General features: G+C 39.0%; 1 non-coding gene across 1 annotated transcript; it reads right to left on the bottom strand.

Annotated features, from left to right (window-relative positions):
- Positions 1–974: 974 nt before the first annotated feature.
- Positions 975–1,048, bottom strand: TRNAI-AAU. Its single transcript has one exon. It is a non-coding gene; the product is annotated as a tRNA-Ile (tRNA).
- Positions 1,049–11,291: the final 10,243 nt, after the last annotated feature.

Here is an 11,291-nt window from a genome sequence, read left to right as displayed (position 1 = left end):
ACTCTTATCTAGTTTTATGATTTCAATTTGGACTATTTGTTCCCCTTTTGTGATATTTAAGTTGTGTGTTTTTAGTCCCACTTACAGTACATAACTTGCAAATTTTCTTATGTTCCTATCTAATTCCAATCCAGTATGTACTCCTGTACAAATATTCTAGCTAGGAATTGTGTTACACATATAAGACAGTTATTAGTTTATTACCAAATATAGCTTGTTCTAGTGGTAAGATTTGTATCTCACTTGTTCTAGTGGTAAGGTTTGTATCTCAAAACCATGAGGTTGGAGATCAAACCCCATTAAAGGCACTTTGGGGTGGGACTCCCTTACCCTTTCCCTCCACTCCCAAAATGTCTAACCCGCTAACCTGGACCGGGAGGACCTGTGAGAGGTTCCGGCCCGGTAGGACCCTTCTCCTTACCAACCAAAAAAAAAATATAAGATAGTTATTAATTCCGAACAAAGAGATTGAACTATACAAGTAAAAGTTGCATATATAAGAGATAAGAAATATATTGCTATTAATTTTGAATAAAGTGATCAAAGTATACAAGTAAAAGTTGCATACATGCATAACACGTATGCTGCTATTAATTCCGAACAAAAAGATCGAAGTATACAAGTTAAAGCTAAGAGTATGTATGTACAACAATGATGTAAGTACATAATAAGTACGTGATGTCGACAGAGGGTGTGATAAAAGCGAAACTTTTCCAATATGATCATATGTATGTTTAAAAGTATATTCAGTCCCCCTTATACTATTACTAGTAGTGAGTACCAGACCATGTATGTTCAATTTTTGATCATTGATAGTATCTCATACGTATGTACCATTATAATGTATCTAGAAAAATAATATTTGCGACAACAGCTGAACAGCATGGGTTCTTCGAAGCTTTGTAACATTATGGAAAGTTGCTGAGATCAAAAAAATAATTGACCCAAGTTTATGAAGGAAAATAACAAAATTTTGGCCCATGCAGGTCTCGAACCTGCGACCTTCGCGTTATTAGCACGACGCTCTAACCAGCTGAGCTAATAGGCCAGTTGATCTTAATTTTAAAACATGATGTATTTATAAAGAAAACATTTTTATAAAGAATACTACCGTGGAAGTTCAAAAGTTTCCAAGCGATGATCCATAATAATATCTTTAAATAGAGAGTTTTTGGATTAATATTCTGGATAATATAAACTCTATGATTAGAATGACTAGATGAAACTCATGCGATGCACGATTTATTTGTATTTTTTTACATCTAATATTTTTTTCGTATGTTTGTGATAAATTTGTTACTTTATTTATTCGTTGTACTATATCATATTATCATTTAATATTTTTGTTTTATTATTAAAAATAAATAGTGAATTTTCTCTTATTCGTTATATATTTAGATGAAATTCCTAATATCAAAAGGTAATATTTTATATTTAATTAATTTAAACTTTTAAATCTCATTCGCTAATTTTACTTATGGCATTTGAATTATTTAATTTTATTCTGTCACCAAAAAAAAATATATTTATTTAATACTAAAAGAAATTACAAATCTCTTATTTAATTGGAATTAATGCCTACTTATAATAATAACAAATCATAAGATGAAATCAATTCATCGAATAAATGGTAAATGAAGAACATTTTTTTTTAAGAAAAAGAGAAAGGATATACTTTTAATTTCAATAATTTTTTTCTTATTTTTTGTATCTAATCCAAGACTGTTTTTTTTAAAAAAAGAAAACTGAATGTTTTTTATTTAATTGAACGTGATTTCATTTTTTTTATTAGTATATTTTTATAAAATATTTTATTATAATCACTTGTCATATTTTCATTATTTTTTTTATCTAATCCAATTTTTTTTTTAAATATCAATTGAACGTGATTTTCATTTTTATTTTAATAGTATTTTTTTATACATAAGTAATAAAATAAATTGTTTCTTTTCACTTAGATAAAATTTCCAATTTAAAAAGATATTTTATTTTTATAATAAATTTTAATTTTAATTTTAATCTTATGTGGCACTTTAAAATAACAATTCTACGTGGCATAATCCTATACGTAACACTCTAAAGAGAGACCATGTAGCAAAAATTAATACTCCACCAAGATTCCAAGTGCTGCAACAATAAGAGGAGTCAACTTGATAGCAAAAGTAATAAGTAAAAGTTGACCATATTCTGATACGACCACCGAACTAAATCTATGTGATTATGTGTAGAAAAACCAATGGGACAATACAAGAATTGCAAAAGTTAGACTTGAGACACTACAAGAAAACAACTGGATTCCGAAGGAAATACTTCGTCAGAAACATAGGAAAATCCGTCGGAAACAAGCCTTCTGACGGAATTCCGTCAGAATTAGTCTGTCGCAATACCCTTTGTAGGAAATTCGACCTTTTCCGACAGAAATTCCGTCGGAAGGCGTGATTCCGACGGATTTAATTCCGTCAGCGATGTTTTTGACTTTAATTGAAATTCCGTCGCAGTTTTCCGACGGAAATTTCCGTCGAAGTTGGATAGGTTTCCGACGGAATTTTCTTATATTCCAACGGAATTTTCCGTCGGAAAAGTCAAAAAAAAAAAAACAGCCCCCCACCCCACCTGCCCAGAAAAACCCCCACCCAGACCACCCCCACCCACACCCACACCCACCGTATCTCCACCTCGCCACCCCCACAACCCACAAAAACCACAAAATCGAAAATCCGAACCAAAAAAACCAAAAAACCGAAACCACAAAATCGTAATCGAACCCACAAAAACCAAAAATCGAAACCACAAAAACCACAAAATCGAAACCACAAAAACCAAAAAAACGAGATCGAAACCACAAAATCGAAACAAAAACCACAAAATCGAAAAAAACAATTTATATATTACATAGCCCAAAAATCCGAAAAATTACAAACTTACATTACAAATTTAAAAACTTATATTACAATTTCATCAAAAAAATAATTATTATCATACATTTGTGAAATATAAACCTAGATCTACAAACTAACCAATATTTAACCTATATTTTCGGCCTTCTACGGTGCTTGACAGTGGACGACGTAACGACTGGTGGTTGAAGGTGTTATTGAGCGGCGGTGGTTGTTGCGGTTGTTGATGTTGATGTTACGAAGAGACATAGAAAGAAAGAAGGAGAAAAGAAAGAGAAAGGAAAGAAAAGAAGGAGAAAGGTGATGGAGAAAGGAAAGAGAAACGTAAAAGAAGAAGGAGAAGAGAGGACAGAGAAGGAGAAGAGAGGTGGAGAGAAGAGGAGAGAGAAGGAGAAGAGAGGCGGAGAGAAGAGGAGAGGAGAGAGAAATGAGAAATAAAGGGGGGGGAACCGGGTTTTTTAGGGTTATTTTTTTTATTATTATTTAATTATATTCCGACGGATTTTATTTCCGTCGAAACATTAAAATTTATGACGGAATATTCCGTCTAAAAGTCCATAAATTCCGACGGATTTTTATTCTGTAGGAAATCCGTCGTACATTTCCGACGGAATAAAATTCTGTCGGAATTTACTCGATTTCCGCCGGAAAAACATGTCCGTCGGAATTCAGCCTATTTCTAGTAGTGAGAGTCATCAGTGGTCATGGGAAGGTGGAAACAGAGTGCGGTACATGGAGTAGGTTGGCAAATATGGTTGTTGCCCGTAGTGGGGAGGCGGTGTAAGTTGATGCCACGACCAATAATGTAGGAGGCTATTGTGGTTGCTACCGTTGGTGAGAGGCGCAAGATTAGTAGATTACATAGAGATTTTTTTAAAAGAACTTTGAGAAAGGAAAACATAAAATCTATATTTGTGTGTTTAATTGCGGAAACATAAAAAAAATTGTTTATATCCCGCCGATGGGTTTAATTATCCAACCCACTGATAGGGTGAGAATTTTTGTATATGAATTAAGATCTCACCTAAACTGTGATACTATGTCAATTGAAATTCTTTAGTTATACTATGAGTCCTAACACATGATGCGACGGGTTTTAGTTATTGCACATTTTATATTAATTTTTAAACATCTATTTGAATTTTAGATATATAAGTTTTTTGAAAATTTCATATTAATTTTGAAGTTTATGTATTGGGTTGGTTAACTAAAAGTGAAACGAATTCACCGACACTTTTTGCAAGTAAATTATACTAGCGACTTAGCAGGCGAGTACTAAATACTCGCTCTAATGATCTATACATATGATTGAGAGTAGAGAATTCTCTTACTTTACAAATCTACTCTCAAGCGCGGTGAGCTCTAAAAATTCGCTCTTATGGCCAACTCTATTACAGTATTACATATAATTGGAAGTAGAGGATTCTATTACCTTCCCTTAAAAAAGAAAACATGAATTTTAGTTTTTTAGGTCAACTGCATAGGAAAACGACTATAATGTCCATAAACCAAGGCCCAAGGCAAGTTTGCAAACAAAAAAAAAAAAAAAAAAAAGCCCATATTAGACGGCTTGGCCCAAATAAAGACAGTGTACAAGACTTAATCGAATTCAGTACGCAATAGACTACACATATTTCAGCAACTAAAAATTTACATTTATCTTATTTTTTAACATAAGTTTACAAAACTTACAGTAATCTAGGCATTTTATACATTCACATAAATGACGATTTATTATATTAATCTTTCTATTCCCCTATTTCTTTTCACTTTAGGGTTTCAGTGTCTAGGTCATGTTATCTTAGGCTAGACATTGTCATATTTCTTTAATATTTTGGCTATATTTGAACTCTTTTTTCTTTGTATAATCAATTTTTGTGTTTTTGTTTCGATAAATCTACATGGTATGACTTGTGAGTCCATTGTGAATTTGTTTCTACGGGTGGGGAATTCGAGAATTTCTTCAATATAATAGAGAATGAACAAAGAGAATATACAAGGAGTGCTAATTTCATTGGCTCAAGAGTATGATCTAATTGATCACCTAAAAGGTTCTTTTATAACATAAGAAAACCTTAATAAAACCCTAGAATACTCCCCAAGCACATCTCAACTAGCTACCATGTGGAGAATAAAGTAGGTTATGATATGCTTCACACGGACTACATGGTCGTGTATTGTGAACTTAACAGCCCTGTGAATTGCTAAGTACTAGCACAGACTACACTGTCATTTATCGTGAACTACATGACCGTGTACTTACTTGGTCACCGATTCAAGGCATATTCCAATAGATAGATTAGCATAGATACTCCTCTAATATCTGGGAACCATGAAGACATAAGCTCTCTCAATCACCAGTCAACACTAGTGACTACTAACTAGTACCACCATTATACTAGTATTCATGTCAATCTTAAAATATATACAAATATGACATAAAATGGATCAAACCTTGATTCTGTTTAAAGATTTGATTGGTCGTAAATAATACAAACGCCATAAATCATAATGTCAATAGTTCAAATGATTTATCGTGAGAGTCTCACTAGATGAACGTAGCTGACACTTTATTAGTGAACAATGTTTAAATACACAGTGCCCTTGTTTGTTAAAAAATGTCACCAAAATTTTTATTATATATGTTCTACAAGTAATACTATATAGCATAGATATTGATTGATATTTCATTTTTGTTCAATAATATGAGCTATACATATTCAAACCGCCTTTTCAACGATGTCAATCTCACACGAAAATGATATAAATCCTAGGCCTAAATTTAACCAAACATAAACCAACCAGACTACTAGCCACATCAAATTGCTGAAATTTCCATATTGTGCTAGGTCCATAGTCACTATCTGGATAACAAAATTAGTGGTAGGGGTTACCCCCTTGTCATAAATTGCGACAATAATATGTGACAACAAATGTTATCAACAAGGACAACAAGTCAACAATATAATATTGAGTCTTATCAATGTGACATTTCCATTAAATGAATAATACCATTGATGTTAGTAATTTTTCAAAACTCAGCTTAATTTTGTATATGTTTCTTAGTGGGACAAAGTGGCAACACATCAAAAGTTGCAGTTTAGATGAGAAATCAACTTTCATTATGATTCGGGTTCTTATTCCGTTTTTCTACCGCAAAATTGATAATTAGCCCGACATATACGAATTATGTTACCCGTTACACTCTTAAAGAAAAGTGACATACGTGTGGTATACAATATATTGTATATAAATACTCCCTTCGTTCCTAAAAGAACGATCATTTTGGGTATTTTTCACGAGTATTAAGAAACTTAAGTGGAAAGTACAAGTGTATGGGGAAGTTAATAAAAGTACATTAAAAAGGTAAATTTACATGGAATTTGTAAAAAAGTATAGAGAGAAAGTAATAAAAGTATATGGAAAAAGCAAAAGTACATGACAAAGCTAATTTTGCACAAAAATTATTGCAAATTGAAGGGTATTTTAATGTAAATGGAATGAACATTTTGGGACTAAAATTTAGCCAAAAGGGTCGTTTTTTTAAAGACAGAGAGAGTACAACTTTTTGAGTGATATATTTTTTAATACGTTACTTTAATTATTAATATCTTTAAGGGCGTGTGAGAAATAAATAAGTAAAAAACACTATTCCAGGCCAGCCATTCCCCCAATCGGTTTTGGGTTGGAGGATTATCATGTTGTTGTCATAAGTGGTGGTCCTCATGTTATCCAATGTTTGAAGGAAGGACCAATAGAATTGCTCATCTTGTTGCTCACTTAACTATCTCATTTTTGTCAATAGACTTTGCTCACTAGTTTGCTGCTCCTTAAAATGAAATGTTTGGGGGCCTTCCAAATACAATTTTGAGAGTTCATAGTATGTCAATGATATCTTCCTTAGAGAATAGATCAATGGTACCCAGTGGCGGATCCAGGATTTAAATAATAGGTTGTCCCATCCCATCATCGTCCACCGACCGCATAAAATATCAAAAAATAATCAAAGCTTGAATAATGGACAAAAAAAATACATAAAAAAGTTAATTTCATAAAGTAATTCAAATTCATATTACAACTAAAAAAGTACTAATTTTATTACAATTGCTCTCGACGAGTTTTCATATTTTGATAACGATGTACAATATCATCCATGCTTGAAATAATGTGACAAGAGTAGGCACTTTTTTAGTAAAAAAAACTTGAAATATCTCGAGTTGTTTTTATTTTCATTCTGAAATTGAAGTTAAAGGTTGAATTAGATAAATCATACAAGTAGGGTTCTCTCAAGGCTATTAAAACTAATTGTTTTGGGGTTTTCTGATGTCTTGCGGGAGAGTTACAATTCCGAGACTGGAACCGGACGCCTGTACCTGCAAAACAACGGAGACTCCTGGTGGTGGGAGCTCCGCCTCCAACGGTCAAGTTAGTACTTGATTAAGGAGTAATTAATGCGGAAATTAAAGTGATTGGGTCTCTCTAGGTGAGAGTGTTTAATGTGTGTAATCTGCGTGTAATCCCCCTTAATGAGGATTAAGGGAGGTATTTATAACCTCGGGAAACGTGCCAATCTAGGTTTAGGTTAACCTTGGGCTGATTGGGCTTCCCTCGGAAGTTGGGCCTAGGTGACCGGTTATCCCAGGTGTCATGGGAAGGACACGTGTCGTGTCGTAATTGGTCCAAGGTGGACGGATCATTGCTTGATAAGTGGCAGGCTCCTATTGGCCCATGTGGCAGACACATGGCGGAACCTGATTGGTCCACTTGTCAGATGGTGATTGGTGGGAGCAAAATCCCCTAATCATTTGCCCCTCACAGGTGGCACGTGACTGGTCACGTGTTACCTGTGACAGGTGTCGCACTGTAACAGGCGACGGCCTGCTACAGGTGTCACTCGGCGAAAGGCCGAGAGATTCTCCCGCCCAAATTATGAATTCTGGAAGTGACCCTTCGCCTTCTCACTTCGCCTATATAAGAGAGTGTTGACTTCAGTCATTTTCACACTTAACTTTTTGAGAGAACATTCGGACCCCTGAACTTGCTCTGACATTTTGGACCCTTTCTGCCTACCGCCTGCTCTGACAAGCCGACTGCACAGGATTTTCAGAACTCCATCAACGTCACTCGTTCAGGTAACCGTCAGTTCTCTTACTCTTAATTTTCTCTTTACTTTATTCTTTTTTGAAATGGCACCACGGAAGCACACGACACGACCTAGGTTAGTGATCAGTCGGTCACCGGGGACGGCTGAATCTAGGACTAGGAGTGTCGCCTGCCCTTTTCTGGACCCATCTTTGCCCTTTATACAAAGTCTGACTGTATCTGTGTCTATGTAGAGCATGATGGCCAGGACAAAAAAGACTGTCAGGATCTCAAACTCAGACGGCTCCTCCCACAGGGTGCCGATTAGTGAAACATCTGACCAGGCGCCAGATGTGGAGGTGAAACAAAGCGGCTTGAAAGCCGGCAGTTCTGAGGGAGGAGTCAAAGTGACCCCTTCCCATTTTACAGTTGACAATTCTTCATTCTCTCCTGCTCCTTTTAAAGGAGAGGAGGCGGGCCCCTCCGGGAGAGGGAAGAGTCGTCCTCTTCGGACTCGTCAGAGGACGATTCCGAGTCTAGCTCTTCTGGCCATGCTTCTCTGGACACAGAAGAGAAAAACAGTCGCCTGCAAGAGGCGAGGCTTTCTCACGCAGTTGAGAAGGGGGACGATTGGGCGGAGCCATCCGCCTCTCACCGAGAGCAAAATACCCCCTACTACTGCACGGTACCTCGGGGCCGGATCACATCCATGCAAGAGAAAGTGGAGAGCTTTATCGCAAACCACACAATGGGCCCCGGCTTTTTAGTGTTTGTGCCGGATCCAGAAGACACAGTCGTCTGGCCGGTTGGTACCAGTTATGATAGCGCCTGCTTTGGCTGCTACGAGGCGGCCATCAAGGCTGGGCTGCGCTTCCCACTACATCCGGCTTTTCAGCGGATCTTGGATGGGTATGAGTTGGGGTTATGGCAGTTAGCCCCGAACTCCTGGGTCAATGTACTCGGCTATGTGGCCGGGTGCGAACTGCACGGGGTGGAGCCGAGCTTCGAGGCTTTCGCCCACATGAACTACCTCAGCCGGACCCCTAAGGCAGGCGGTACCGACTGGTATCAATTGACGAGCCACAGGGGCTACCTCATGACGAGAGGTAAAGCAAACAAATGGAAGGACTGGCGGAGCACCTTCCTCATCATTGAGAGTTCAGACACAGAGCTGAACAAGCGCTTCAACAGGTGGAACAGGAATCCGCCCCTTCTTGCAGGCGGCCGCAGCATGCCGCCTGTTCCCCCAAGGCTAAGAAAGAGATCCTAGATAAAGGACTCTTCAAAGTAGAGTCGAAGGTGAACTCTACTTCAGGGGTACGAGAGCAAGTACCCCTGCACTGCGTCCCGAGCTTCAAATGGCTCTACGACGAGTACTTTTTGGCCGCCTGTGGCCTCAGCAGTCGGTGCTCAAGAGGTAGCCGGCCTGTCGAATACTCTGTTGTTCCATGCATTTCTTGTTATGACTTTTATTAACTTTGCTATTTGTTTTTGCAGCGGACGCCATGAGCAAAATTACCGCCTCCAAGACTGCGGCGGCCATGTTGCGGGCCTCCATCATGCAACAGTCTTCAACCGACTCCCCCAACAAGGGGGCACCCTTGGTGGGCTTCGAACCTTTCACCCTCTTTTTGGAGTTGTGTTTATGCATATACTGACTTTTTTCTTTTTTTTTTTTTTTAGACGGGCGCTCCAAGAGCTTCTTCTTCCCAACAGCCGGACCCCAAGGCCCGGAGGACGACTGTTGCGAGCTCTACTGGTTCTGCCAGGAAACATGCGGCGGCTGAGAAACAGCCGGCCACTTCTTCTAAAACTCCAGCTGGGCCACCTAGAAGTATGAAATTATCCTTGTAAATTTTAGACTTGCTCCCTTCTTTACTAGGTCTAATCCGTTTGTTTATGCTTGATGCAGCCGGCCCTCAGGAGCCTGACTTGGTCGAGGTGGCCAAGTCTATGATCAAGGCCGTTCCTCCAGCTGAAAGGGAGGCGGTCAGGGGTGTCGGCACCCTTGACCTAGACGGGATTGCAGGGGTCCTTACTGAGGTATACTTAGCATATTTTTGAGTATTTGATTTCCAGGACGCCTGTTTTCTTTTTGTTTGGAAACTGACGCCTGTTCCTCTTTTTACTTAGGCCCTGCTCCGAGTGAACGGCCTTCGCAAGCCGCTTGACCGGAAGAACAAAGAGGTAAAGGCTGCAAAAGCTATGGCCGCCTCTGACTGTGATAAGGCAATGTTTCAAATTTCCCAAAATGAAGTTCTGACCATTGATATTCTTTATTATCGGGCGCAGGCTACCGCCGCTATCCGGGCTCAGTTAAAGGCGGCCCAGAAGAGGAATAGCGAGCTGGAGGCGACCATCAACAACCTCAAGGCCGAGCTGAGACCTCTTCGCCAAAAGATGTCCTCATACGAAACCTTGGAGAAATCCTTGGCGAGCGTAAAGGTACGCCTGGTGACCTAGGAGAAGAGTCTTACTCAGGAGCTCTCGGAAAAGGCCGAGCAAGAAAAGAAAGAGCTGGTCCGGGAGATGATGGAAGACTCTGCTCAAATCCAGCGCATGACTTGGGGCCGCCTCTTCCCCAATGCCGACTTTGCCTCATGGGAAAAAACGTACCGCCAGTGTTCTGATATATATAATCAAGAGATCCTGGCGGCTGCTGAGGAAGAGGCGTTGGAGGAGGCGTTGGAGTAGGAGGAGCAGCCGGTAGTGGCGCTTGTGCCACTTGGGGGTAATGCATCAAAAAAGGATGCAGCTGAAGCCGAGTCCAGCAAGAAGAGTGCTGACCAGGCGGCAGCTGCTCATATTGAAGATCTGCCCCCTTCTTAAGCTTTATGTCTTCTTTCCACGGCCTGCGTGCCGTTTGTTTTGTATTTACCCGGCCAGGGGGCCGGGGCTCTGAATATTTTGCCGGTCTTTAATGACCGGCTTCTTTTTAATGAATATTTTTGTTTTGCTTCAAATTTGTTCAAGTATTGAATATTCTGATATCCAATTGTACACTATACCGACTGTTTTACATGGCCGATAGTCGCAAACAGGTACGGATAGTTAGTCACGCCGCCTATGCCCCTAGACGATTGATTGTCTGTTTCCAGGCTAGACGATCAGTCGGCCATTTATCCAATCAGTATTCGAACCATTTTAACGACTGGATCCCCTTTAGGCAGGCGGTCCTGTCATTTGTAAAATTAACCAAGTAGGAAAGTGGTTTGACCAAGTAAACATGACTGTTCCTAGTCGCCAAGTAACTGAGTAGTAGAGGTATCAAGCGGTTGGTACCGGTTGTTCCCCTTTATTCGCCAATGTTCG

This window comes from Chenopodium quinoa, unplaced genomic scaffold (assembly GCF_001683475.1).
Source record: "Chenopodium quinoa cultivar QQ74 unplaced genomic scaffold, ASM168347v1, whole genome shotgun sequence".
Lineage (NCBI taxonomy): Eukaryota > Viridiplantae > Streptophyta > Magnoliopsida > Caryophyllales > Amaranthaceae > Chenopodium > Chenopodium quinoa.
Note: the sequence above shows the minus strand (reverse complement) of the source record. Positions and strands in the feature narration are given on the sequence as shown.